We start from the raw sequence: 27,803 nt of genomic DNA, 5'->3' as shown, positions 1-27,803 counted from the left end.
CCTTTGACAGAGGGCCTGGCAGTCATCTCCCGGTGCCTCAAACTACTGTAATGCATTTGATATCAGTACACAGCAAATCTAGCCAGCAGCAAAGCCGGAAGCAACATTCAGCCACTCCCTATCACAAAGAGCTCCTCCAGGTGCTCACAGCACCAAGCCCTTTCCGTGGTTCTCAGGGAGCGCTGCAGTGAGTTGCTGGTGAACCTGCGGGTGACGCTGAGAAGAGGGGTTACAATGCACCCCACCCCTGCTCTGCTCATATCGCTCCCAGAAAGATCCTGGGGCTGCCCGGGATCGGGGAAGGGTCGCCCCGTGCTGTAACGTCAGCTCATTCGTTGGTGACATCACTGAGCGTCCGGCATGAAACGGGCCACGGCCGCTAGATGGAGCCGCTTGCCCGACGGAGTGATCCTGATGTACTATGCGGGTTACGGCGCAGCCGTTTTCAGCCCGGCTCCCAAAAGCGGATCGTCTCTGCTCTCCACCCTCAGGTATGTGTCCAGATTGGGCTCGGCTCAGGGATGCATTCAAAGCCAGTTGAGGTTCCAGACGCTTGGAAGTTTAAAATACAAGCCCATTTCACAAGGAGCTCTCAAATGTCTTGTATATACAGTTCACTTTCAGCTGAACTCACACATTGCCGGGGGGGGGGGGAGGTGGGACGGGGGGGGGGTGAGATGGGACGGGGGGGGGCGGGTGACAGGACTTGAGCTGTAAGGCTGGAGCATATGCCAGATCTTCAGCATCAGTGATTTTTTTGGTGAAACAAAAAGGCGACCCAAGTTTGTCTGGGGACTAATTGTATTCAACTGCAGACAAATTAAACCCAGGTCACTATGGCTGGTTGCTGGCCGCTGCTTTTAGGGTGTGCAAGGGTCTGTGAAGCAATGCTGCAGAGGAAGTGAGGACTCAGAGAAGGATGGGGTGGTTGTGCTGCTCTCACCACACCCACAGCCACAGCTGATTCCCCTGTTGCCAGACCAATGTGACTGCAGAAATAGTGAAAATCTGTCAAAAGAGCAGCCAGAAGTGATGGCCAAATCAGGAAATAAGTGAATGCCAGACAATAACTCAACAAGCAGAAAATTTTATTGAGATTTCAGATGTTAAGTATATACCAGTCATCTGCAGAGTTAGTTGCAGCTTTCCATACCCATACATTATGGAAGCCTATCAAAACCTCATGTGGTGAACTTTCCAGGAGGAAGGAAGGAGTACAGGCAGAGAGGCCACCCCACCTCAACTTCAGGCTTCTACTGTAGAGCTCCCTGTTCCTTTTTGAAGCCAGCAGAAGCAGGCACAACATCTCTAAAAAGGTAAGATAAATACATAAGTAAATACAAGATAAATACAGCTTCTTGGAAGGAAAAGAAGGGAAGGGAAGGGGAAACAAAAAGGGAAAGGAAAGAGAAAAGGGAAGGAAAAGGGAAAGGGGAAGGGAAAGGGAAAGAGAAAGGGGAAGTGGAAGGGAAAGGGAAAGAGGAAGGGAAACGGAAACATAAAGGGGATGAAAAAGAAAGAGCAAGAAGAAAGAGGGAAGAAAAGGGGGAAGTAAACAGAAAATGAAAATTAAATAGGGAAGAAAAAGAGAAAGGAGAACACGAAAGGGGGGAGGAAAAGTAAAACAAATAGGGTAAGAAGAAGCCTATCAAAGTCTCATGTGGTGAACTTTCCAGGGGGAAGGAAGGAGCACAGGCAGACAGAGAGGTCAGCCCACCTCACCTTCAGGCTTCTACTGTAGAGCTCCCTGTTCCTTTTTGAAGAAGCAGAAGCAGGCACAACTCCTCTAAAAAGGTAAGATAAATACCAAAGTAAATACAAGATAAATACAGCTTCCCCAAAGAAAAGAATAGAAAAGAGAAAAGAAAAAGGGAAGGGATAGAGAAAGGGAAATAAAGGGAAAGGGAAAAATAAATTGGAAGTAAAAAAAAAGAGCAAGAAAAAAGAGGGAAGGAAAGGGGGAAGTAAAGACAAAAAGAAACTTAAATAGGGAAGAAAAAGAGAAAGGAGAACAGAAAAGGGGGAAGGAAAAGGAAAACAAATAGGTTAAGAAGAACCAAAAGCAAAAGAAAATAAGGTGGGGAAATGGAAGGGAGAGGTGGCCAGGATATCTCCCCTCCATCCCTCATCACTATTATTTGTACCACAGTCCTGCAGATTATTTATTTATTTATTTATTTATTTATTTATTACTAAAATCAAAGCTACTGATGGCTACTCTATGATTGTGAGAACAGCGCAAAGAGGTATCAGATGATATTTTTATGTTTGTACGTCGAGAAGTGTCATTTCATGAATTTATTGTGCTTTTTTAAAAAAAAAGGAAAGGGAAATGGAAAAGAAAAAGAGAAACATAAAAGGGAAGGAAAAAAAAGCAAGAAAAAAGAGGGAAGGAAATTGGGAAGCAAAGAGAAAATGAAAATTAAATAGGGAAGAAAAAGAGAAAGGAGAACAGAAAAGATGGAAGGAAAAGAAAAACAAATAGAGTAAAAAGAATCCTATCAAAATCTCATGTGGTGATCTTTTCAGGGGGAAGGAAGGAGCACAGGCAGGCAGAGAGGCCAGCCCACCTCAACTTCAGGCTTCTACTGTAGAGCTCCTTGTTCCTTTTTGAAGCCAGCAGAAGCAGGCACAACACCTCTAAAAAGGTAAGATAAATACAAAAGTAAATACAAGATAAATACAGCTTCCCAAAAAAGAAGGGAAGTAAGGGAAGAAACAGAAGGGGAAAAGAAAAGGGAAGGGGAAGGGAAAGAGGAAGAGAAAGAGAAATCAAGAGAAAGGGAAACATAAAGGGGAAGAAAAAGAAAGAGCAAGAAAAAAGAGGGAAGGAAAGGGGGAAGTAAAGAGAAAATGAAAATTAAATAGGGAAGAAAAAGAAAAAGGAGAACACAAAAGGGGGGAGGAATAGCAAAACAAATAGGGTAAGAAGAAGCCTATCAAAATCTCATGTGATAAACTTTCCAGGGGGAAGGAAGGAGCACAGGCAGGCAGAGAGGCCAGCCCACCTCACCTTCAGGCTTCTACTGTAGAGCTCCCTGTTCCTTTTTGAAGAAGCAGAAGCAGGCACAACTCCTCTAAAAAGGTAAGATAAATACCAAAGTAAATACAACATAAATACAGCTTCCCTAAAGAAAAGAATAGAAAAGAGAAAAGAAAAAGGGAAGGGAAATAAAGGGAAAGGGAAATAAAAGGAAAGGGAAAGGGAAACATAAAGGGGAAGTTGAAAAAAAGAGCAAGAAAAAAGGGGGAAGGAAAGGGGGAAGAGAAAATAGGGAAGAAAAAGAGAAAGGAGAACAGAAAAGGGGGAAGGACGAGAGAAACAAATAGGGTAAGAAGAACCAAAAGCAAAAGAAAATAAGGGGGGGAAATGGAAGGGAAAGGTCACTGATGGCCAGAATATCTCCCCTCCATCCCCCATCACTATTATTTGTACCACAGTCCTGCAGATTTTTTTTTTCTTTCTTTTTTTTTTTTTTTACCAAAACCAAAGCTACTGATGGCTACTCTATGATTGTGAGAACAGCGCAAAGAGGTATCAGATGATATTTTTATATCTGTTTGTACATCGAGAAGTATCATTTCATGAAGTAATTGTGCTTTAAAAGTAAAAAAAAAAGGGAAGTAAAGGAAATGAAGAAGGGGAAGAAGATGAAAGAAAAAGGTGAAGAAAATTGGGATAAAAAAGAAACGAGGGAAGAAAAAGAGAAAGAAAAAAAGGAAAGGAAAAATAGAGAGATTTAAAAAGCAAAAGAAAAGGAAAAACAATGAAACAAGAAGAAAAAGCAGCAGAAAAAAATAAAAGAAAAAGAAACAAGAAGAAAGAGCAACAGAAAAGAAAGAAAAAAAAAGAAAAAAAGATAAAGAAAAAGAAAAAAGTTAATGAAAAAGGAAAAAAATAATAGGGATAGAAAAGAGAAAGAAGAATAGAATAAAGGGAAAAATGAAGATATAGAAAAACAAAAAGGATAAGGTAATAGCAAAGCCAAAAGAAAATAGAAAAAGAAAAAAGAAGAGAAAAAGAAAAAGAAAAAAGAAGAAAAAATAGAGAAGAAAAATAGGGTAGCAAAAGAAAAGAATAAAAAAAAAGAAAAGAAAATAAGAAAAAAGAAAGGGAAAGATAGAAGGGGGTAAAGGGAAAGAAAGGGGAGGGAAGGGAAAGAGAAGTGGGAAAGCAAAGATAAAAGGGGAAGAATAAAGGGGGAAGAAAAGAGGGAGGAAAATAGAAGAAGAATGATAGTTGGGAAGAAAAAGAATAGTGAGAGGAGAAGGGAAAGAAAATGAGGAAGAAAAAAATAGGGGAAGAAAAAACAAAAGCAAAAGGAAAGAAGGGAAGTCGAAGAAGAAAAAAAAATTAAAAGAAGAAATGAAAAGAAGAAAAGAGAAAGGGAAGGGAAAGGGAAATAAAGGGAAAGGGAAATAGAAAGGAAAAGGGAAAGAAAGGGGAAGAGAGGGAAAAAAAAAGAAATGAGGAGAGGGGAGGGGAGAAAATGGAAAGAGGATAGAAAAAAGAAAGGAAAAAAGAAAAGAAGGAAGAAAAGAAGAGAATATAAAGAAAGGAAAGAAGAAGAGAAAAAAAGTAATAGGAGAAAGATAAAAGGAAATAGAAGAGGGAAGACAAAAATAAAATTGGGGGGGGTAAAGGTAAGAAAACGGGGAAAAAAAGAAGAAAAATGATAATAGGGAAGAAAAAGAATATAAAAAATAGAAGGAAAAGAAAATGGGGAAGAAAAGAAAAACAAAAACAGGAGAAATGAACAAAAGGAAAATGAAAGAAGTGAAGAAAAAGAAGGCAAAGAAAAGGAAGAAAAAGAAGAAGAAGAAAAAGAAAGGAATGAAGAGTAAAGAAAAGAGGGAAGTGAAGAAGAAAGGGAATACGAAAGAGAGAGGGAAAGAGAAAGAAAGCGATAAGGAAACATAAAGGGGAAGGAAAAAAAAAAAGAGCAAGAAAAAACAGGGAAGGAAAGGGGGAAGAAAGAGGAAATGAAAATTAAACAGTGAAGAAAAAGAGAAAAGGGAATAGAAAAGGGGGAAGATAGGGAAAAAAGGTAATGGAAAAGAAATAGGAGAAATAAAAAACAGGAAACAGAAGGGGGAAAGTAAAGATAAAAGGAAGAAAAAAAGAGGGAAGAAAAAAGAGGGAAGAATACAGGGAAGGAAATAGAAGAAGAATGATAATAGGGAAGAAAAAGAATAGGAAAAGGAGAAGGGAAAAAATGGGGAAGAAAAAACAAAAAGGGGAAGAGAAAGTAAAAGCAAAAGGAAAGGGAAGAAAAAGAAAAGAAGAAGAAAAGAATAAAAAAAGAAAGGAAAAGAAAAAAAAAAGGAAAACAAAGGAAAAAAGAAAAAAGAAAAAAGAAAAAAAAGGAAAAAGAAAAGAAAAAAAAGAAAAAGGTAAAGAATAGAGAAGAAGAAAAAGAAACATAAAGGGAAAGAAAAAAAAGCAAGAAAAAAGAGGGAAGGAAATGGGGAAGCAAAAAAGAAAATTAAATAGGGAAGAAAAAGAGAAAAGAGAACAGAAAAGGAGGAAGCGAAAGTAAAACAGGGTAAAAAGAAACAAAAGCTAAAGAAAATAGGGGTTGGGGGGTGGGGGAATGATTGGAAAAGGAAAAAAAAAAGAAGTAAATATATGGGCTATAAAAAAAAGGGGGAAGGGAAGAGAAGAAGAAAAAAAATTATCAAACTTTAAAAAGAAAAAAGAAGACAAAGAATGGGTCAGGGTAAAAAGAAAAGAGGGAAGAAAATCAAGAAATAAAAAAGAATGAGAAAAGGGGAAGAAAAATGGAAAGAAAACGAATATTAAAAAGAGAAAAAAGCAAGAAAGAAGAAAAATAAAGATAGGGAAGAAAAAGTTAAAAAAAAGAAATAGGGAAAAAAACATGCAACAGGAGAAAGTCAAGATAAAAGGGGAAGAAAAAAGAGGGGAGAAAACAGGGAAGAAAATAGAAGAAGAATGATAATAGGGAAGAAAAAGAATAGAAAAAGGAGAAGGGAAAGAAAATGGGGAAGAAAAATAAAACAAAAAGGGGAAGAAGAAGCAAAAGCAAAAGGAAAGAAGGGAAGAAAAAGAAGAAGAAAAAAAGAAAAAGTAAAGAAAAAAGACAGGAAAATAAAAGAAAAAAGAGAAAAAAAGATAAAGGGAAAGAAAGGGAAAGGGAAACATAAAGGGGAAGAAAAAAGGGAGCAAGAAAAAAGAGGCAAGGAAAGGGGGAAGAGAAAATGAAAATTAAATAGAGAAAGGAGAACAAAAAGAGGGAAGCAAAAGAAAAACAGGTTAAGAAGAACCAAAAGCAAAAGAAAAATGGTGGGGGGGGGGGGGATAGAAAAGGAAGAGGAAAACATAAACAAGTAAAAAATATATGGGAACAAAAAAAGAGGGGGGGAAGGGAAGAAAATAAGAAAAAAAAAATCAAGATTTTAAAAGGAGGAAGCAAAAGACAAAATGAGGATGGGTGGGTGTCGGGGGGGGGGGAAGAGGGAAGAAAAGCAAGAAATAAAAAATAATGAGAAAAGCGGAAGAAAAATGTAAAGAAAATGAAAATTAAAAAGAAAGCAAGAAAGAAGAAAAATAAAATGGAGGTAGGGAAGAAAAAGGTAAAGAAAAAGACACAGGGAAAAAAAAACATAAAACAGGAGAAAGTAAAAGATAAAAGGGGAAGAAAGACGAGGGAAGAAAACAGGGAAGAAAATAGAAGAAGATTTGGGAAGAAAAAGAATCGAAAAAGGAGAAGGGAAAGAAAATGGGGAAGAAAAGCAAAACAAAAAGAGGAAGAAAAAGCCAAAGGATAAGGAAAGAAGGCAAGAAAAATAAGTAGAAAAAAAAGAAAAAGTAAAGAGAAAAGAAGAAAAAAGGGGGGGGGAAGGAAAAGGAAAAGAAAATGAAATAAAAAATATATAAGAACAGAAAAAAGGGGGGTTAGGGGGGGGAAGGAAGAAAATAAGAAAAAAAAATCAAATATATAGGCAAGAAAAAAATAAATGAAAGGAAAGTATAAAGGTATGCTAAGGAAAGAAAAGTGTAAAGGAAAGGAAGGTACAAAAGAAAGGAAAGTATAATGGAAAGGAAAGTATAAAGAAAAGGAAAGTATAAAGGAAGGGAAAGTATAAAAGAAAGGAAAGCAAAGGTAAGTATATTGGAAAGGATAAGAAAGTATAAATGAAAGGAATGGGTAAGTTTAAAAATAGGAATGGAAAGGAAAGTATAAGGGAATGGAAAGTATAAAGGAAGGGAAAGTATAAAAGAAAGGAAGCAAAGGTAAGTATAAAGGAAGGGAAAGGAGGGGAATAGAAAAGAAAGGAAAGGTAGATTTAATGGAAAGGAAAGCAATGTATAAAGGAGAGTCAATATATGTAGAATTGCAAGGATAGGGAAGTATATAAAAAAGGAAAGGAAAGGTAAATTTAAAAAAAAAAAGGAATGGAAAGGAAGGTCTAAGGGAAAATGTTACAGAACATAAAGGGAATGTAGGTATAATGCAAAGGGAAGGGAATTATAAAAGAAGGGAATTTATAAAAGAAAGGAAAGCAAAGGTAAGTATGAAAGGAAAGGAAAGGAAAGTATAAATGAAAGGAGAGGCTAAGTTTAAAAATAGGAATTGAAATGAAAGTGTAAAGGAAAAGAAAGTATACAGAAAAGGAAAGGGAAAGTAGAAAAGAAAGGAAAGCAAAGGTAAGTATATTGGAAAGGATAAGAAAGTATAAATGAAAGGAATGGGTAAGTTTAAAAATAGGAATGGAAAGGAAAGTATAAGGGAATGGAAAGTATAAAGGAAGGGAAAGTATAAAAGAAAGGAAAGCAAAGGTAAGTATATTGGAAAGGATAAGAAAGTATAAATGAAAGGAATGGGTAAGTTTAAAAATAGGAATGGAAAGGAAAGTATAAGGGAATGGAAAGTATAAAGGAAGGGAAAGTATAAAAGAAAGGAAGCAAAGGTAAGTATAAAGGAAGGGAATAGAAGGGAATAGAAAAGAAAGGAAAGGTAGATATAATGGAAAGGAAAGCAATGTATAAAGGAAAATCAATGTATGTAGAATTGTAAGGATAGGGAAGTATATAGAAAAGGAAAGGAAAGGTTAATTTTAAAAAAAAAAAGGAATGGAAAGGAAGGTCTAAAGGAAAATGTTACAGAACAGAAAGGGAATGTAGGTATAATGCAAAGCGAAGGGAATTATAAAAGAAGGGAATTTATAAAAGAAAGGAAAGCAAAGGTAAGTATGAAAGGAAAGTATAAATGAAAGGAGAGGCTAAGTTTAAAAATAGGAATTGAAATCAAAGTGTAAAGGAAAAGAAAGTATACAGAAAAGGAAAGGGAAAGTAGAAAAGAAAGGAAAGCAAAGGTAAGTATATTGGAAAGGATTAGAAAGTATAAATGAAAGGAATGGGTAAGTTTAAAAATAGGAATGGAAAGGTAAGTATAAGGGAATGGAAAGTATAAAGGAAGGGAAAGTATAAAATAAAGGAAGCAAAGGTAAGTATAAAGGAAGGGAAAGGAAGGGAATAGAAAAGAAAGGAAAGGTAGATATAATGGAAAGGAAAGCAATGTATAAAGGAAAATCAATGTATGTAGAATTGTAAGTATAGGGAAGTATATAAAAAAGGAAAGGAAAGGTTAATTTAAAAAAAAAAAAGGAATGGAAAGGAAGGTCTAAAGGAAAATGTTACAGAACTGAAAGGGAATGTAGGTATAATGCAAAGGGAAGGAAATTATAAAAGAAGGGAATTTATAAAAGAAAGGAAAGCAAAGGTAAGTATGAAAGGAAAGGAAAGTATAAATGAAAGGAGAGGCTAAGTTTAAAAATAGGAATTGAAATGAAAGTGTAAAGGAAAGGAAAGTATACAGAAAAGGAAAGTATAAAGGAAAGGAAAGTATAAAGAAAAGGAAAGTATAAAGGAAGGGAAAGTATAAAGAAAAAGAAAGTATAAAGGAAGGGAAAGTATAAAAGAAAGGAAAGCAAAGGTAAGTATATTGGAAAGGATAAGAAAGTATAAATGAAAGGAATGGGTAAGTTTAAAAATAGGAATGGAAAGGAAAGTATAAGGGAATGGAAAGTATAAAGGAAGGGAAAGTATAAAAGAAAGGAAGCAAAGGTAAGTATAAAGGAAGGGAAAGCAAGGGAATAGAAAAGAAAGGAAAGGTAGATATAATGGAAAGGAAAGCAAAGTATAAAGGAAAGTCAATGTATGTAGAATTGTAAGGATAGGGAAGTATATAAAAAAGGAAAGGAAAGGTTAATTTAAAAAAAAAAAAAAGGAATGGAAAGGAAGGTCTAAGGGAAAATGTTACAGAACAGAAAGGGAATGTAGGTATAATGCAAAGGGAAGGGAATTATAAAAGAAGGGAATTTATAAAGGAAAGGAAAGCAAAGGTAAGTATGAAAGGAAAGGAAAGTATAAATGAAAGGAGAGGCTAAGTTTAAAAATAGGAATTGAAATGAAAGTGTAAAGGAAAGGAAAGTATACAGAAAAGGAAAGTATAAAGAAAAGGAAATTATAAAGGAAGGGAAAGTATAAAAGAAAGGAAGCAAAGGTAAGTATAAAGGAAGGGAAAGGAAGGGAATAGAAAAGAAAGGAAAGGTAGATATAATGGAAAGGAAAGCAATGTATAAAGGAAAGTCAATGTATGTAGAATTGTAAGGATAGGGAAGTATATAAAAAAGGAAAGGAAAGGTTAATTTAAAAAAAAAAAAAGGAATGGAAAGGAAGGTCTAAAGGAAAATGTTACAGAACAGAAAGGGAATGTAGGTATGATGCAAAGGGAAGGGAATTATAAAAGAAGGGAATTTATAAAAGAAAGGAAGCAAAGGTAAGTATAAAGGAAGGGAAAGGAAGGGAATAGAAAAGAAAGGAAAGGTAGATATAATGGAAAGGAAAGCAAAGTAGAAAGGAAAGTCAATGTATGTAGAATTGTAAGTATAGGGAAGTATATAAAAAAGGAAAGGAAAGGTTAATTTAAAAAAAAAAAGGAATGGAAAGGAAGGTCTAAAGGAAAATGTTACAGAACTGAAAGGGAATGTAGGTATAATGCAAAGGGAAGGGAATTATAAAAGAAGGGAATTTATAAAAGAAATGAAAGCAAAGGTAAGTATGAAAGGAAAGGAAAGGAAAGTATAAATGAAAGGAGAGGCTAAGTTTAAAAATAGGAATTGAAATGAAAGTGTAAAGGAAAGGAAAGTATACAGAAAAGGAAAGTATAAAGGAAAGGAAAGTATAAAGAAAAGGAAAGTATAAAGGAAGGGAAAGTATAAAAGAAAGGAAAGCAAAGGTAAGTATATTGGAAAGGATAAGAAAGTATAAATGAAAGGAATGGGTAAGTTTAAAAATAGGAATGGAAAGGAAAGTATAAGGGAATGGAAAGTATAAAGGAAGGGAAAGTATAAAAGAAAGGAAGCAAAGGTAAGTATAAAGGAAGGGAAAGGAGGGGAATAGAAAAGAAAGGAAAGGTAGATTTAATGGAAAGGAAAGCAATGTATAAAGGAGAGTCAATATATGTAGAATTGCAAGGATAGGGAAGTCTATAAAAAAGGAAAGGAAAGGTAAATTTAAAAAAAAAAAGGAATGGAAAGGAAGGTCTAAGGGAAAATGTTACAGAACAGAAAGGGAATGTAGGTATAATGCAAAGGGAAGGGAATTATAAAAGAAGGGAATTTATAAAAGAAAGGAAAGCAAAGGTAAGTATGAAAGGAAAGGAAAGGAAAGTATAAATGAAAGGAGAGGCTAAGTTTAAAAATAGGAATTGAAATGAAAGTGTAAAGGAAAAGAAAGTATACAGAAAAGGAAAGGGAAAGTAGAAAAGAAAGGAAAGCAAAGGTAAGTATATTGGAAAGGATAAGAAAGTATAAATGAAAGGAATGGGTAAGTTTAAAAATAGGAATGGAAAGGAAAGTATAAGGGAATGGAAAGTATAAAGGAAGGGAAAGTATAAAAGAAAGGAAAGCAAAGGTAAGTATATTGGAAAGGATAAGAAAGTATAAATGAAAGGAATGGGTAAGTTTAAAAATAGGAATGGAAAGGAAAGTATAAGGGAATGGAAAGTATAAAGGAAGGGAAAGTATAAAAGAAAGGAAGCAAAGGTAAGTATAAAGGAAGGGAATAGAAGGGAATAGAAAAGAAAGGAAAGGTAGATATAATGGAAAGGAAAGCAATGTATAAAGGAAAATCAATGTATGTAGAATTGTAAGGATAGGGAAGTATATAGAAAAGGAAAGGAAAGGTTAATTTTAAAAAAAAAAAGGAATGGAAAGGAAGGTCTAAAGGAAAATGTTACAGAACAGAAAGGGAATGTAGGTATAATGCAAAGCGAAGGGAATTATAAAAGAAGGGAATTTATAAAAGAAAGGAAAGCAAAGGTAAGTATGAAAGGAAAGTATAAATGAAAGGAGAGGCTAAGTTTAAAAATAGGAATTGAAATCAAAGTGTAAAGGAAAAGAACGTATACAGAAAAGGAAAGGGAAAGTAGAAAAGAAAGGAAAGCAAAGGTAAGTATATTGGAAAGGATTAGAAAGTATAAATGAAAGGAATGGGTAAGTTTAAAAATAGGAATGGAAAGGTAAGTATAAGGGAATGGAAAGTATAAAGGAAGGGAAAGTATAAAAGAAAGGAAGCAAAGGTAAGTATAAAGGAAGGGAAAGGAAGGGAATAGAAAAGAAAGGAAAGGTAGATATAATGGAAAGGAAAGCAATGTATAAAGGAAAATCAATGTATGTAGAATTGTAAGTATAGGGAAGTATATAAAAAAGGAAAGGAAAGGTTAATTTAAAAAAAAAAAAGGAATGGAAAGGAAGGTCTAAAGGAAAATGTTACAGAACTGAAAGGGAATGTAGGTATAATGCAAAGGGAAGGAAATTATAAAAGAAGGGAATTTATAAAAGAAAGGAAAGCAAAGGTAAGTATGAAAGGAAAGGAAAGTATAAATGAAAGGAGAGGCTAAGTTTAAAAATAGGAATTGAAATGAAAGTGTAAAGGAAAGGAAAGTATAAAGAAAAAGAAAGTATAAAGGAAAGGAAAGTATAAAGAAAAGGAAAGTATAAAGGAAGGGAAAGTATAAAAGAAAGGAAGCAAAGGTAAGTATAAAGGAAGGGAAAGGAAGGGAATAGAAAAGAAAGGAAAGGTAGATATAATGGAAAGGAAAGCAATGTATAAAGGAAAGTCAATGTATGTAGCATTGTAAGGATAGGGAAGTATATAAAAAAGGAAAGGAAAGGTTAATTTAAAAAAAAGGAATGGAAAGGAAGGTCTAAAGGAAAATGTTACAGAACAGAAAGGGAATGTAGGTATAATGCAAAGGGAAGGGAATTATAAAAGAAGGGAATTTATAAAAGAAAGGAAAGCAAAGGTAAGTATGAAAGGAAAGGAAAGTATAAATGAAAGGAGAGGCTAAGTTTAAAAATAGGAATTGAAATGAAAGTGTAAAGGAAAGGAAAGTATACAGAAAAGGAAAGTATAAAGGAAAGGAAAGTATAAAGAAAAGGACAGTATAAAGGAAGGGAAAGTATAAAGAAAAAGAAAGTATAAAGGAAGGGAAAGTATAAAAGAAAGGAAAGCAAAGGTAAGTATATTGGAAAGGATAAGAAAGTATAAATGAAAGGAATGGGTAAGTTTAAAAATAGGAATGGAAAGGAAAGTATAAGGGAATGGAAAGTATAAAGGAAGGGAAAGTATAAAAGAAAGGAAGCAAAGGTAAGTATAAAGGAAGGGAAAGCAAGGGAATAGAAAAGAAAGGAAAGGTAGATATAATGGAAAGGAAAGCAAAGTATAAAGGAAAGTCAATGTATGTAGAATTGTAAGGATAGGGAAGTATATAAAAAAGGAAAGGAAAGGTTAATTTAAAAAAAAAAAAAAGGAATGGAAAGGAAGGTCTAAGGGAAAATGTTACAGAACAGAAAGGGAATGTAGGTATAATGCAAAGGGAAGGGAATTATAAAAGAAGGGAATTTATAAAGGAAAGGAAAGGAAAGGTAAGTATGAAAGGAAAGGAAAGTATAAATGAAAGGAGAGGCTAAGTTTAAAAATAGGAATTGAAATGAAAGTGTAAAGGAAAGGAAAGTATACAGAAAAGGAAAGTATAAAGAAAAGGAAAGTATAAAGAAAAGGAAATTATAAAGGAAGGGAAAGTATAAAAGAAAGGAAGCAAAGGTAAGTATAAAGGAAGGGAAAGGAAGGGAATAGAAAAGAAAGGAAAGGTAGATATAATGGAAAGGAAAGCAATGTATAAAGGAAAGTCAATGTATGTAGAATTGTAAGGATAGGGAAGTATATAAAAAAGGAAAGGAAAGGTTAATTTAAAAAAAAAAAAAGGAATGGAAAGGAAGGTCTAAAGGAAAATGTTACAGAACAGAAAGGGAATGTAGGTATGATGCAAAGGGAAGGGAATTATAAAAGAAGGGAATTTATAAAAGAAAGGAAGCAAAGGTAAGTATAAAGGAAGGGAAAGGAAGGGAATAGAAAAGAAAGGAAAGGTAGATATAATGGAAAGGAAAGCAAAGTAGAAAGGAAAGTCAATGTATGTAGAATTGTAAGTATAGGGAAGTATATAAAAAAGGAAAGGAAAGGTTAATTTAAAAAAAAAAAGGAATGGAAAGGAAGGTCTAAAGGAAAATGTTACAGAACTGAAAGGGAATGTAGGTATAATGCAAAGGGAAGGGAATTATAAAAGAAGGGAATTTATAAAAGAAATGAAAGCAAAGGTAAGTATGAAAGGAAAGGAAAGGAAAGTATAAATGAAAGGAGAGGCTAAGTTTAAAAATAGGAATTGAAATGAAAGTGTAAAGGAAAGGAAAGTATACAGAAAAGGAAAGTATAAAGGAAAGGAAAGTATAAAGAAAAGGAAAGTATAAAGGAAGGGAAAGTATAAAAGAAAGGAAAGCAAAGGTAAGTATATTGGAAAGGATAAGAAAGTATAAATGAAAGGAATGGGTAAGTTTAAAAATAGGAATGGAAAAGTAAGTATAAGGGAATGGAAAGTATAAAGGAAGGGAAAGTATAAAAGAAAGGAAGCAAAGGTAAGTATAAAGGAAGGGAAAGGAAGGGAATAGAAAAAAAAGGAAAGGTAGATATAATGGAAAGGAAAGCAATGTATAAAGGAAAATCAATGTATGTAGAATTGTAAGGATAGGGAAGTATATAGAAAAGGAAAGGAAAGGTTAATTTTAAAAAAAAAAAAGGAATGGAAAGGAAGGTCTAAAGGAAAATGTTACAGAACAGAAAGGGAATGTAGGTATAATGCAAAGGGAAGGGAATTATAAAAGAAGGGAATTTATAAAAGAAAGGAAAGCAAAGGTAAGTATGAAAGGAAAGTATAAATGAAAGGAGAGGCTAAGTTTAAAAATAGGAATTGAAATCAAAGTGTAAAGGAAAAGAAAGTATACAGAAAAGGAAAGGGAAAGTAGAAAAGAAAGGAAAGCAAAGGTAAGTATATTGGAAAGGATTAGAAAGTATAAATGAAAGGAATGGGTAAGTTTAAAAATAGGAATGGAAAGGAAAGTATAAGGGAATGGAAAGTATAAAGGAAGGGAAAGTATAAAAGAAAGGAAGCAAAGGTAAGTATAAAGGAAGGGAAAGGAAGGGAATAGAAAAGAAAGGAAAGGTAGATATAATGGAAAGGAAAGCAATGTATAAAGGAAAATCAATGTATGTAGAATTGTAAGTATAGGGAAGTATATAAAAAAGGAAAGGAAAGGTTAATTTAAAAAAAAAAAAGGAATGGAAAGGAAGGTCTAAAGGAAAATGTTACAGAACTGAAAGGGAATGTAGGTATAATGCAAAGGGAAGGGAATTATAAAAGAAGGGAATTTATAAAAGAAAGGAAAGCAAAGGTAAGTATGAAAGGAAAGGAAAGTATAAATGAAAGGAGAGGCTAAGTTTAAAAATAGGAATTGAAATGAAAGTGTAAAGAAAAGGAAAGTATAAAGAAAGGGAAAGTATAAAGGAAAGGAAAGTATAAAGAAAAGGAAAGTATAAAGGAAGGGAAAGCATAAATGAAAGGAAGCAAAGGTAAGTATAAAGGAAGGGAAAGGAAGGGAATAGAAAAGAAAGGAAAGGTAGATATAATGGAAAGGAAAGCAATGTATAAAGGAAAGTCAATGTATGTAGAATTGTAAGGATAGGGAAGTATATAAAAAAGGAAAGGAAAGGTTAATTTAAAAAAAAGGAATGGAAAGGAAGGTCTAAAGGAAAATGTTACAGAACAGAAAGGGAATGTAGGTATAATGCAAAGGGAAGGGAATTATAAAAGAAGGGAATTTATAAAAGAAAGGAAAGCAAAGGTAAGTATGAAAGGAAAGGAAAGTATAAATGAAAGGAGAGGCTAAGTTTAAAAATAGGAATTGAAGTGAAAGTGTAAAGGAAAGGAAAGTATACAGAAAAGGAAAGTATAAAGGAAAGGAAAGTATAAAGAAAAGGAAAGTATAAAGGAAGGGAAAGTATAAAGAAAAAGAAAGTATAAAGGAAGGGAAAGTATAAAAGAAAGGAAAGCAAAGGTAAGTATATTGGAAAGGGTAAGAAAGTATAAATGAAAGGAATGGGTAAGTTTAAAAATAGGAATGGAAAGGAAAGTATAAGGGAATGGAAAGTATAAAGGAAGGGAAAGTATAAAAGAAAGGAAGCAAAGGTAAGTATAAAGGAAGGGAAAGGAAGGGAATAGAAAAGAAAGGAAAGGTAGATATAATGGAAAGGAAAGCAAAGTATAAAGGAAAGTCAATGTATGTAGAATTGTAAGGATAGGGAAGTATATAAAAAAGGAAAGGAAAGGTTAATTTAAAAAAAAAAAAAAGGAATGGAAAGGAAGGTCTAAGGGAAAATGTTACAGAACAGAAAGGGAATGTAGGTATAATGCAAAGGTAAGGGAATTATAAAAGAAGGGAATTTATAAAGGAAAGGAAAGCAAAGGTAAGTATGAAAGGAAAGGAAAGTATAAATGAAAGGAGAGGCTAAGTTTAAAAATAGGAATTGAAATGAAATTGTAAAGGAAAGGAAAGTATACAGAAAAGGAAAGTATAAAGAAAAGGAAAGTATAAAGAAAAGGAAATTATAAAGGAAGGGAAAGTATAAAAGAAAGGAAGCAAAGGTAAGTATAAAGGAAGGGAAAGGAAGGGAATAGAAAAGAAAGGAAAGGTAGATATAATGGAAAGGAAAGCAATGTATAAAGGAAAGTCAATGTATGTAGAATTGTAAGGATAGGGAAGTATATAAAAAAGGAAAGGAAAGGTTAATTTAAAAAAAAAAAAAGGAATGGAAAGGAAGGTCTAAAGGAAAATGTTACAGAACAGAAAGGGAATGTAGGTATAATGCAAAGGGAAGGGAATTATAAAAGAAGGGAATTTATAAAAGAAAGGAAAGGTAAGTATGAACGGAAAGTATAAATGAAAGGAAAGGGTAAATTTAAAAATAGGAATTGAAATGAAAGTGTAAAGGAAAGGAAAGTATACAGAAAAGGAAAGTATAAAGGAAAGGGAAGTATAAAGAAAAGGAAAGTATAAAGGAAGGGATAGTATAAAAGAAAGGAAAGCAAAGGTAAGTATATTGGAAAGGATAAGAAAGTATAAATGAAAGGAATGGGTAAGTTTAAAAATAGGAATGGAAAGGAAAGTATAAGGGAATGGAAAGTATAAAGGAAGGGAAAGTATAAAAGAAAGGAAGCAAAGGTAAGTATAAAGGAAGGGAAAGGAAGGGAATAGAAAAGAAAGGAAAGGTAGATATAATGGAAAGGAAAGCAATGTATAAAGGAAAATCAATGTATGTAGAATTGTAAGTATAGGGAAGTATATAAAAAAGGAAAGGAAAGGTTAATTTAAAAAAAAAAAAGGAATGGAAAGGAAGGTCTAAGGGAAAATGTTACAGAACAGAAAGGGAATGTAGGTATGATGCAAAGGGAAGGGAATTATAAAAGAAGGGAATTTATAAAAGAAAGGAAAGCAAAGGTAAGTATGAAAGGAAAGGAAAGTATAAATGAAAGGAGAGGCTAAGTTTAAAAATAGGAATTGAAATCAAAGTGTAAAGGAAAAGAAAGTATACAGAAAAGGAAAGTATAAAGAAAAGGAAAGTATAAAGAAAAGGAAATTATAAAGGAAAAGAAAGTATAAAAAAAAGGAAGCAAAGTTAAGTATAAAGGAAGGGAAAGGAAGGGAATAGAAAAGAAAGGAAAGGTAGATATAATGGCAAGGAAAGCAATGTATAAAGGAAAGTCAATGTATGTAGAATTGTAAGGATAGGGAAGTATATAAAAAAGGAAAGGAAAGGTTAATTTAAAAAAAAAAAAAGGAATGCAAAGGAAGGTCTAAAGGAAAATGTTACAGAACAGAAAGGGAATGTAGGTATAATGCAAAGGGAAGGGAATTATAAAAGAAGGGAATTTATAAAAGAAAGGAAAGGAAAGGTAAGTATGAACGGAAAGTATAAATGAAAGGAAAGGGTAAGTTTAAAAATAGGAATTGAAATGAAAGTGTAAAGGAAAGGAAAGTATACAGAAAAGGAAAGTATAAAGGAAAGGGAAGTATAAAGAAAAGGAAAGTATAAAGGAAGGGATAGTATAAAAGAAAGGAAGCAAAGGTAAGTATAAAGGAAGGGAAAGGAAGGGAATAGAAAAGAAAGGAAAGTTAGATATAATGGAAAGGAAAGCAATGTATAAAGGAAAATCAATGTATGTAGAATTGTAAGTATAGGGAAGTATATAAAAAAGGAAAGGAAAGGTTAATTTAAAAAAAAAAAAGGAATTGAAAGGAAGGTCTAAAGGAAAATGTTAAAGAACTGAAAGGGAATGTAGGTATAATGCAAAGGGAAGGGAATTATAAAAGAAGGGAAATTATAAAAGAAAGGAAAGCAAAGGTAAGTATGAAAGGAAAGGAAAGGAAAGTATAAATGAAAAGAGAGGCTAAGTTTAAAAATAGGAATTGAAATGAAAGTATAAAGGAAAGGAATGTATACACAAAAGGAAAGTATAAAGGAAAAGAAAGTATAAAGAAAAGGAAAGTATAAAGGAAGGGAAAGTATAAAAGAAAGGAAAGCAAAGGTAAGTATATTGGAAAGGATAAGAAAGTATAAATGAAAGGAATGGGTAAGTTTAAAAATAGGAATGGAAAGGAAAGTATAAGGGAATGGAAAGTATAAAGGAAGGGAAAGTATAAAAGAAAGGAAGCAAAGGTAAGTATAAAGGAAGGGAAAGGAAGGGAATAGAAAAGAAAGGAAAGGTAGATATAATGGAAAGGAAAGCAAAGTATAAAGGAAAGTCAATGTATGTAGAATTGTAAGGATAGGGAAGTATATAAAAAAGGAAAGGAAAGGTTAATTTAAAAAAAAAAAAAGGAATGGAAAGGAAGGTCTAAGGGAAAATGTTACAGAACAGAAAGGGAATGTAGGTATAATGCAAAGGGAAGGGAATTATAAAAGAAGGGAATTTATAAAGGAAAGGAAAGCAAAGGTAAGTATGAAAGGAAAGGAAAGTATAAATGAAAGGAGAGGCAAGTTTAAAAATAGGAATTGAAATGAAATTGTAAAGGAAAGGAAAGTATACAGAAAAGGAAAGTATAAAGGAAAGGAAAGTATAAAGAAAAGGAAAGTATAAAGGAAGGGAAAGTATAAAGAAAAGGAAAGTATAAAGGAAGGGAAAGTATAAAAGAAAGGAAAGCAAAGGTAAGTATATTGGAAAGGATAAGAAAGTATAAATGAAATCAATGTGTAAGTTTAAAAATAGGAATGGAAAGGAAAGTATAAGGGAATGGAAAGTATAAAGGAAGGGAAAGTATAAAAGAAAGGAAGCAAAGGTAAGTATAAAGGAAGGGAAAGGAAGGGAATAGAAAAGAAAGGAAAGGTAGATATAATGGAAAGGAAAGCAAAGTATAAAGGAAAGTCAATGTATGTGGAATTGTAAGGATAGGGAAGTATATAAAAAAGGAAAGGAAAGGTTAATTTTAAAAAAAAAAAAGGAATGGAAAGGAAGGTCTAAGGGAAAATGTTACAGAACAGAAAGGGAATGTAGGTATAATGCAAAGGGAAGGGAATTATAAAAGAAGGGAATTTATAAAGGAAAGGAAAGCAAAGGTAAGTATGAAAGGAGAGGAAAGTATAAATGAAAGGAGAGGCTAAGTTTAAAAATAGGAATTGAAATGAAAGTGTAAAGGAAAGGAAAGTATACAGAAAAGGAAAGTATAAAGAAAAGGCAAGTATAAAGAAAAGGAAAGTATAAAGGAAGGGAAAGTATAAAAGAAAGGAAGCAAAGGTAAGTATAAAGGAAGGGAAAGGAAGGGAATAGAAAAGAAAGGAAAGGTAGATATAATGGCAAGGAAAGCAATGTATAAAGGAAAGTCAATGTATGTAGAATTGTAAGGATAGGGAAGTATATAAAAAAGGAAAGGAAAGGTTAATTTAAAAAAAAAAAGGAATGGAAAGGAAGGTCTAAGGGAAAATGTTACAGAACAGAAAGGGAATGTAGGTATAATGCAAAGGGAAGGGAATTATAAAAGAAGGGAATTTATAAAAGAAAGGAAAGCAAAGGTAAGTATGAAAGGAAAGGAAAGGAAAGTATAAATGAAAGGAGAGGCTAAGTTTAAAAATAGGAATTGAAACGAAAGTGTAAAGGAAAGGAAAGTATACAGAAAAGGAAAGTATAAAGGAAAGGAAAGTATAAAGAAAAGGAAAGTATAAAGGAAGGGAAAGTGTAAAGAAAAAGAAAGTATAAAGGAAGGGAAAGTATAAAAGAAAGGAAAGCAAAGGTAAGTATATTGGAAAGGATAAGAAAGTATAAATGAAAGGAATGGGTAAGTTTAAAAATAGGAATGGAAAGGAAAGTATAAGGGAATGGAAAGTATAAAGGAAGGGAAAGTATAAAAGAAAGGAAGCAAAGGTAAGTATAAAGGAAGGGAAAGGAAGGGAATAGAAAAGAAAGGAAAGGTAGATATAATGGAAAGGAAAGCAAAGTATAAAGGAAAGTCAATGTATGTAGAATTGTAAGGATAGGGAAGTATATAAAAAAGGAAAGGAAAGGTTAATTTAAAAAAAAAAAAAGGAATGGAAAGGAAGGTCTAAGGGAAAATGTTACAGAACAGAAAGGGAATGTAGGTATAATGAAAAGGGAAGGGAATTATAAAAGAAGGGAATTTATAAAGGAAAGGAAAGCAAAGGTAAGTATGAAAGGAAAGGAAAGTATAAATGAAAGGAGAGGCTAAGTTTAAAAATAGGAATTGAAATGAAAGTGTAAAGGAAAGGAAAGAATACAGAAAAGGAAAGTATAAAGAAAAGTATAAAGAAAAGGAAAGTATAAAGGAAGGGAAAGTATAAAAGAAAGGAAGCAAAGGTAAGTATAAAGGAAGGGAAAGGAAGGGAATAGAAAAGAAAGGAAAGGTAGATATAATGGCAAGGAAAGCAATGTATAAAGGAAAGTCAATGTATGTAGAATTGTAAGGATAGGGAAGTATATAAAAAAGGAAAGGAAAGGTTAATTTAAAAAAAAAAAGGAATGGAAAGGAAGGTCTAAGGGAAAATGTTACAGAACAGAAAGGGAATGTAGGTATAATGCAAAGGGAAGGGAATTATAAAAGAAGGGAATTTATAAAAGAAAGGAAAGCAAAGGTAAGTATGAAAGGAAAGGAAAGGAAAGTATAAATGAAAGGAGAGGCTAAGTTTAAAAATAGGAATTGAAATGAAAGTGTAAAGGAAAGGAAAGTATACAGAAAAGGAAAGTATAAAGGAAAGGAAAGTATAAAGAAAAGGAAAGTATAAAGGAAGGGAAAGTATAAAGAAAAAGAAAGTATAAAGGAAGGGAAAGTATAAAAGAAAGGAAAGCAAAGGTAAGTATATTGGAAAGGATAAGAAAGTATAAATGAAAGGAATGGGTAAGTTTAAAAATAGGAATGGAAAGGAAAGTATAAGGGAATGGAAAGTATAAAGGAAGGGAAAGTATAAAAGAAAGGAAGCAAAGGTAAGTATAAAGGAAGGGAAAGGAAGGGAATAGAAAAGAAAGGAAAGGTAGATATAATGGAAAGGAAAGCAAAGTATAAAGGAAAGTCAATGTATGTAGAATTGTAAGGATAGGGAAGTATATAAAAAAGGAAAGGAAAGGTTAATTTAAAAAAAAAAAAAGGAATGGAAAGGAAGGTCTAAGGGAAAATGTTACAGAACAGAAAGGGAATGTAGGTATAATGCAAAGGGAAGGGAATTATAAAAGAAGGGAATTTATAAAAGAAAGGAAAGCAAAGGTAAGAATGAAAGGAAAGGAAAGTATAAATGAAAGGAGAGGCTAAGTTTAAAAATAGGAATTGAAATCAAAGTGTAAAGGAAAAGAAAGTATACAGAAAAGGAAAGGGAAAGTATAAAAGAAAGGAAAGCAAAGGTAAGTATATTGGAAAGGATAAGAAAGTATAAATGAAAGGAATGGGTAAGTTTAAAAATAGGAATGGAAAGGAAAGTATAAGGGAATGGAAAGTATAAAGGAAGGGAAAGTATAAAAGAAAGGAAGCAAAGGTAAGTATAAAGGAAGGGAAAGGAAGGGAATAGAAAAGAAAGGAAAGGTAGATATAATGGAAAGGAAAGCAAAGTAGAAAGGAAAGTCAATGTATGTAGAATTGTAAGTATAGTGAAGTATATAAAAAAGGAAAGGAAAGGTTAATTTAAAAAAAAAAAAGGAATGGAAAGGAAGGTCTAAAGGAAAATGTTACAGAACTGAAAGGGAATGTAGGTATAATGCAAAGGGAAGGGAATTATAAAAGAAGGGAATTTATAAAAGAAATGAAAGCAAAGGTAAGTATGAAAGGAAAGGAAAGGAAAGTATAAATGAAAGGAGAGGCTAAGTTTAAAAATAGGAATTGAAATGAAAGTGTAAAGGAAAGGAAAGTATACAGAAAAGGAAAGTATAAAGGAAAGGAAAGTATAAAGAAAAGGAAAGTATAAAGGAAGGGAAAGTATAAAAGAAAGGAAAGCAAAGGTAAGTATATTGGAAAGGATAAGAAAGTATAAATGAAAGGAATGGGTAAGTTTAAAAATAGGAATGGAAAGGAAAGTATAAGGGAATGGAAAGTATAAAGGAAGGGAAAGTATAAAAGAAAGGAAGCAAAGGTAAGTATAAAGGAAGGGAAAGGAAGGGAATAGAAAAGAAAGGAAAGGTAGATATAATGGAAAGGAAAGCAAAGTAGAAAGGAAAGTCAATGTATGTAGAATTGTAAGTATAGTGAAGTATATAAAAAAGGAAAGGAAAGGTTAATTTAAAAAAAAAAAAGGAATGGAAAGGAAGGTCTAAAGGAAAATGTTACAGAACTGAAAGGGAATGTAGGTATAATGCAAAGGGAAGGGAATTATAAAAGAAGGGAATTTATAAAAGAAATGAAAGCAAAGGTAAGTATGAAAGGAAAGGAAAGGAAAGTATAAATGAAAGGAGAGGCTAAGTTTAAAAATAGGAATTGAAATGAAAGTGTAAAGGAAAGGAAAGTATACAGAAAAGGAAAGTATAAAGGAAAGGAAAGTATAAAGAAAAGGAAAGTATAAAGGAAGGGAAAGTATAAAAGAAAGGAAAGCAAAGGTAAGTATATTGGAAAGGATAAGAAAGTATAAATGAAAGGAATGGGTAAGTTTAAAAATAGGAATGGAAAGGAAAGTATAAGGGAATGGAAAGTATAAAGGAAGGGAAAGTATAAAAGAAAGGAAGCAAAGGTAAGTATAAAGGAAGGGAAAGGAAGGGAATAGAAAAGAAAGGAAAGGTAGATATAATGGAAAGGAAAGCAATGTATAAGGGAAAATCAATGTATGTAGAATTGTAAGGATAGGCAAGTATATAAAAAAGGAAAGGAAAGGTTAATTTAAAAAAAAAAAGGAATGGAAAGGGAGGTCTAAGGGAAAATGTTACAGAACAGAAAGGGAATGTAGGTATAATGCAAAGGGAAGGGAATTATAAAAGAAGGGAATTTATAAAGGAAAGGAAAGCAAAGGTAAGTATGAAAGGAAAGTATAAATGAAAGGAGAGGCTAAGTTTAAAAATAGGAATTGAAATGAAAGTGTAAAGGAAAGGAAAGTATACAGAAAAGGAAAGTATAAAGGAAAGGAAAGTATAAAGAAAAGGAAAGTATAAAGGAAGGGAAAGTATAAAGAAAAGGAAAGTATAAAGGAAGGGAAAGTATAAAAGAAAGGAAAGCAAAGGTAAGTATATTGGAAAGGATAAGAAAGTATAAATGAAAGGAATGGGTAAGTTTAAAAATAGGAATGGAAAGGAAAGTATAAGGGAATGGAAAGTATAAAGGAAGGGAAAGTATAAAAGAAAGGAAGCAAAGGTAAGTATAAAGGAAGGGAAAGGAAGGGAATAGAAAAGAAAGGAAAGGTAGATATAATGGAAAGGAAAGCAAAGTATAAAGGAAAGTCAATGTATGTAGAATTGTAAGGATAGGGAAGTATATAAAAAAGGAAAGGAAAGGTTAATTTAAAAAAAAAAAAAGGAATGGAAAGGAAGGTCTAAGGGAAAATGTTACAGAACAGAAAGGGAATGTAGGTATAATGCAAAGGGAAGGGAATTATAAAAGAAGGGAATTTATAAAGGAAAGGAAAGCAAAGGTAAGTATGAAAGGAGAGGAAAGTATAAATGAAAGGAGAGGCTAAGTTTAAAAATAGGAATTGAAATGAAAGTGTAAAGGAAAGGAAAGTATACAGAAAAGGAAAGTATAAAGAAAAGGCAAGTATAAAGAAAAGGAAAGTATAAAGGAAGGGAAAGTATAAAAGAAAGGAAGCAAAGGTAAGTATAAAGGAAGGGAAAGGAAGGGAATAGAAAAGAAAGGAAAGGTAGATATAATGGCAAGGAAAGCAATGTATAAAGGAAAGTCAATGTATGTAGAATTGTAAGGATAGGGAAGTATATAAAAAAGGAAAGGAAAGGTTAATTTAAAAAAAAAAAGGAATGGAAAGGAAGGTCTAAGGGAAAATGTTACAGAACAGAAAGGGAATGTAGGTATAATGCAAAGGGAAGGGAATTATAAAAGAAGGGAATTTATAAAAGAAAGGAAAGCAAAGGTAAGTATGAAAGGAAAGGAAAGGAAAGTATAAATGAAAGGAGAGGCTAAGTTTAAAAATAGGAATTGAAACGAAAGTGTAAAGGAAAGGAAAGTATACAGAAAAGGAAAGTATAAAGGAAAGGAAAGTATAAAGAAAAGGAAAGTATAAAGGAAGGGAAAGTGTAAAGAAAAAGAAAGTATAAAGGAAGGGAAAGTATAAAAGAAAGGAAAGCAAAGGTAAGTATATTGGAAAGGATAAGAAAGTATAAATGAAAGGAATGGGTAAGTTTAAAAATAGGAATGGAAAGGAAAGTATAAGGGAATGGAAAGTATAAAGGAAGGGAAAGTATAAAAGAAAGGAAGCAAAGGTAAGTATAAAGGAAGGGAAAGGAAGGGAATAGAAAAGAAAGGAAAGGTAGATATAATGGAAAGGAAAGCAAAGTATAAAGGAAAGTCAATGTATGTAGAATTGTAAGGATAGGGAAGTATATAAAAAAGGAAAGGAAAGGTTAATTTAAAAAAAAAAAAAGGAATGGAAAGGAAGGTCTAAGGGAAAATGTTACAGAACAGAAAGGGAATGTAGGTATAATGCAAAGGGAAGGGAATTATAAAAGAAGGGAATTTATAAAGGAAAGGAAAGCAAAGGTAAGTATGAAAGGAAAGGAAAGTATAAATGAAAGGAGAGGCTAAGTTTAAAAATAGGAATTGAAATGAAAGTGTAAAGGAAAGGAAAGAATACAGAAAATGAAAGTATAAAGAAAAGTATAAAGAAAAGGAAAGTATAAAGGAAGGGAAAGTATAAAAGAAAGGAAGCAAAGGTAAGTATAAAGGAAGGGAAAGGAAGGGAATAGAAAAGAAAGGAAAGGTAGATATAATGGCAAGGAAAGCAATGTATAAAGGAAAGTCAATGTATGTAGAATTGTAAGGATAGGGAAGTATATAAAAAAGGAAAGGAAAGGTTAATTTAAAAAAAAAAAGGAATGGAAAGGAAGGTCTAAGGGAAAATGTTACAGAACAGAAAGGGAATGTAGGTATAATGCAAAGGGAAGGGAATTATAAAAGAAGGGAATTTATAAAAGAAAGGAAAGCAAAGGTAAGTATGAAAGGAAAGGAAAGTATAAATGAAAGGAGAGGCTAAGTTTAAAAATAGGAATTGAAATGAAAGTGTAAAGGAAAGGAAAGTATACAGAAAAGGAAAGTATAAAGGAAAGGAAAGTATAAAGAAAAGGAAAGTATAAAGGAAGGGAAAGTATAAAGAAAAAGAAAGTATAAAGGAAGGGAAAGTATAAAAGAAAGGAAAGCAAAGGTAAGTATATTGGAAAGGATAAGAAAGTATAAATGAAAGGAATGGGTAAGTTTAAAAATAGGAATGGAAAGGAAAGTATAAGGGAATGGAAAGTATAAAGGAAGGGAAAGTATAAAAGAAAGGAAGCAAAGGTAAGTATAAAGGAAGGGAAAGGAAGGGAATAGAAAAGAAAGGAAAGGTAGATATAATGGAAAGGAAAGCAAAGTATAAAGGAAAGTCAATGTATGTAGAATTGTAAGGATAGGGAAGTATATAAAAAAGGAAAGGAAAGGTTAATTTTAAAAAAAAAAAAGGAATGGAAAGGAAGGTCTAAGGGAAAATGTTACAGAACAGAAAGGGAATGTAGGTATAATGCAAAGGGAAGGGAATTATAAAAGAAGGGAATTTATAAAGGAAAGGAAAGCAAAGGTAAGTATGAAAGGAAAGGAAAGTATAAATGAAAGGAGAGGCTAAGTTTAAAAATAGGAATTGAAATGAAAGTGTAAAGGAAAGGAAAGTATACAGAAAAGGAAAATAGAAAGAAAAGGAAAGTATAAAGAAAAGGAAACTATAAAGGAAGGGAAAGTATAAAGGAAAGGAAGCAAAGGTAAGTATAAAGGTAGGGAAAGGAAGGGAATAGAAAAGAAAGGAAAGGTAGATATAATGGAAAGGAAAGCAATGTATAAAGGAAAGTCAATGTATGTAGAATTGTAAGGATAGGGAAGTATATAGAAAAGGAAAGGAAAGGTTAATTTTCAAAAAAAAAGGAATGCAAAGGAAGGTCTAAAGGAAAATGTTACAGAACAGAAAGGGAATGTAGGTATAATGCAAAGGGAAGGGAATTATAAAAGAAGGGAATTTATAAAAGAAAGGAAAGCAAAGGTAAGAATGAAAGGAAAGGAAAGTATAAATGAAAGGAGAGGCTAAGTTTAAAAATAGGAATTGAAATCAAAGTGTAAAGGAAAAGAAAGTATACAGAAAAGGAAAGGGAAAGTAGAAAAGAAAGGAAAGCAAAGGTAAGTATATTGGAAAGGATAAGAAAGTATAAATGAAAGGAATGGGTAAGTTTAAAAATAGGAATGGAAAGGAAAGTATAAGGGAATGGAAAGTATAAAGGAAGGGAAAGTATAAAAGAAAGGAAGCAAAGGTAAGTATAAAGGAAGGGAAAGGAAGGGAATAGAAAAGAAAGGAAAGGTAGATATAATGGAAAGGAAAGCAATGTATAAAGGAAAGTCAATGTATGTAGAATTGTAAGGATAGGGAAGTATATAAAAAAGGAAAGGAAAGGTTAATTTAAAAAAAAAAAGGAATGGAAAGGAAGGTCTAAGGGAAAATGTTACAGAACAGAAAGGGAATGTAGGTATAATGCAAAGGGAAGGGAATTATAAAAGAAGGGAATTTATAAAAGAAAGGAAAGCAAAGGTAAGTATGAAAGGAAAGGAAAGGAAAGTATAAATGAAAGGAGAGGCTAAGTTTAAAAATAGGAATTGAAACGAAAGTGTAAAGGAAAGGAAAGTATACAGAAAAGGAAAGTATAAAGGAAAGGAAAGTATAAAGAAAAGGAAAGTATAAAGGAAGGGAAAGTATAAAGAAAAGGAAAGTATAAAGGAAGGGAAAGTATAAAAGAAAGGAAAGCAAAGGTAAGTATATTGGAAAGGATAAGAAAGTATAAATGAAAGGAATGGGTAAGTTTAAAAATAGGAATGGAAAGGAAAGTATAAGGGAATGGAAAGTATAAAGGAAGGGAAAGTATAAAAGAAAGGAAGCAAAGGTAAGTATAAAGGAAGGGAAAGGAAGGGAATAGAAAAGAAAGGAAAGGTAGATATAATGGAAAGGAAAGCATAGTATAAAGGAAAGTCAATGTATGTAGAATTGTAAGGATAGGGAAGTATATAAAAAAGGAAAGGAAAGGTTAATTTAAAAAAAAAAAAAGGAATGGAAAGGAAGGTCTAAGGGAAAATGTTACAGAACAGAAAGGGAATGTAGGTATAATGCAAAGGGAAGGGAATTATAAAAGAAGGGAATTTATAAAGGAAAGGAAAGCAAAGGTAAGTATGAAAGGAGAGGAAAGTATAAATGAAAGGAGAGGCTAAGTTTAAAAATAGGAATTGAAATGAAAGTGTAAAGGAAAGGAAAGTATACAGAAAAGGAAAGTATAAAGAAAAGGCAAGTATAAAGAAAAGGAAAGTATAAAGGAAGGGAAAGTATAAAAGAAAGGAAGCAAAGGTAAGTATAAAGGAAGGGAAAGGAAGGGAATAGAAAAGAAAGGAAAGGTAGATATAATGGCAAGGAAAGCAATGTATAAAGGAAAGTCAATGTATGTAGAATTGTAAGGATAGGGAAGTATATAAAAAAGGAAAGGAAAGGTTAATTTAAAAAAAAAAAGGAATGGAAAGGAAGGTCTAAGGGAAAATGTTACAGAACAGAAAGGGAATGTAGGTATAATGCAAAGGGAAGGGAATTATAAAAGAAGGGAATTTATAAAAGAAAGGAAAGCAAAGGTAAGTATGAAAGGAAAGGAAACTATAAATGAAAGGAGAGGCTAAGTTTAAAAATAGGAATT

At 32.4% G+C, this 27,803-nt stretch overlaps 3 long non-coding RNA genes across 5 annotated transcripts in view; 2 read left to right on the top strand and 1 right to left on the bottom strand.

Annotated features, from left to right (window-relative positions):
- The first annotated feature begins 91 nt into the window (after nt 1–91).
- Nucleotides 92–3,182, top strand: LOC146754097 (uncharacterized). 2 transcript variants are annotated; one of them, XR_014939238.1, is made up of 5 exons: nt 92–491; nt 1,202–1,316; nt 1,677–1,794; nt 2,530–2,648; nt 2,968–3,182. It is a non-coding gene; the product is annotated as an uncharacterized LOC146754097 (long non-coding RNA). The 2 variants fall into 2 exon arrangements; XR_014939237.1 differs by lacking the exons at nt 92–491; nt 2,530–2,648; nt 2,968–3,182 and adding an exon at nt 2,205–2,522 and having other exon boundaries at nt 1,208–1,316.
- Nucleotides 1,199–27,803, bottom strand: part of LOC146754095 (uncharacterized) — a 69,554-nt gene continuing 42,949 nt past the window's right edge. Inside the window, exons 2-5 of one of the 2 annotated variants that reach the window (XR_014939229.1) lie at nt 3,014–3,077; nt 2,571–2,640; nt 1,723–1,786; nt 1,199–1,308 (exon numbers count right to left, since the gene is read on the bottom strand). This is a non-coding gene — a long non-coding RNA (uncharacterized LOC146754095). The remainder of the gene's footprint in view (nt 1,309–1,722; nt 1,787–2,570; nt 2,641–3,013; nt 3,078–27,803) is intronic. The other variant, XR_014939230.1, reaches the window with a different exon arrangement.
- On the top strand, nt 21,995–26,889 carry LOC146754096 (uncharacterized). The gene is made up of 2 exons (XR_014939248.1): nt 21,995–22,315; nt 24,601–26,889. It is a non-coding gene; the product is annotated as an uncharacterized LOC146754096 (long non-coding RNA).

This window comes from Coturnix japonica, chromosome Z (genome assembly GCF_054131305.1).
Source record: "Coturnix japonica strain WE chromosome Z, WE-NBRP24, whole genome shotgun sequence".
In the NCBI taxonomy this organism is placed as follows: domain Eukaryota; kingdom Metazoa; phylum Chordata; class Aves; order Galliformes; family Phasianidae; genus Coturnix; species Coturnix japonica.
The sequence above is the reverse complement of the archived record's forward strand: the minus strand, read 5'-3'. Positions and strand labels throughout refer to the sequence as shown.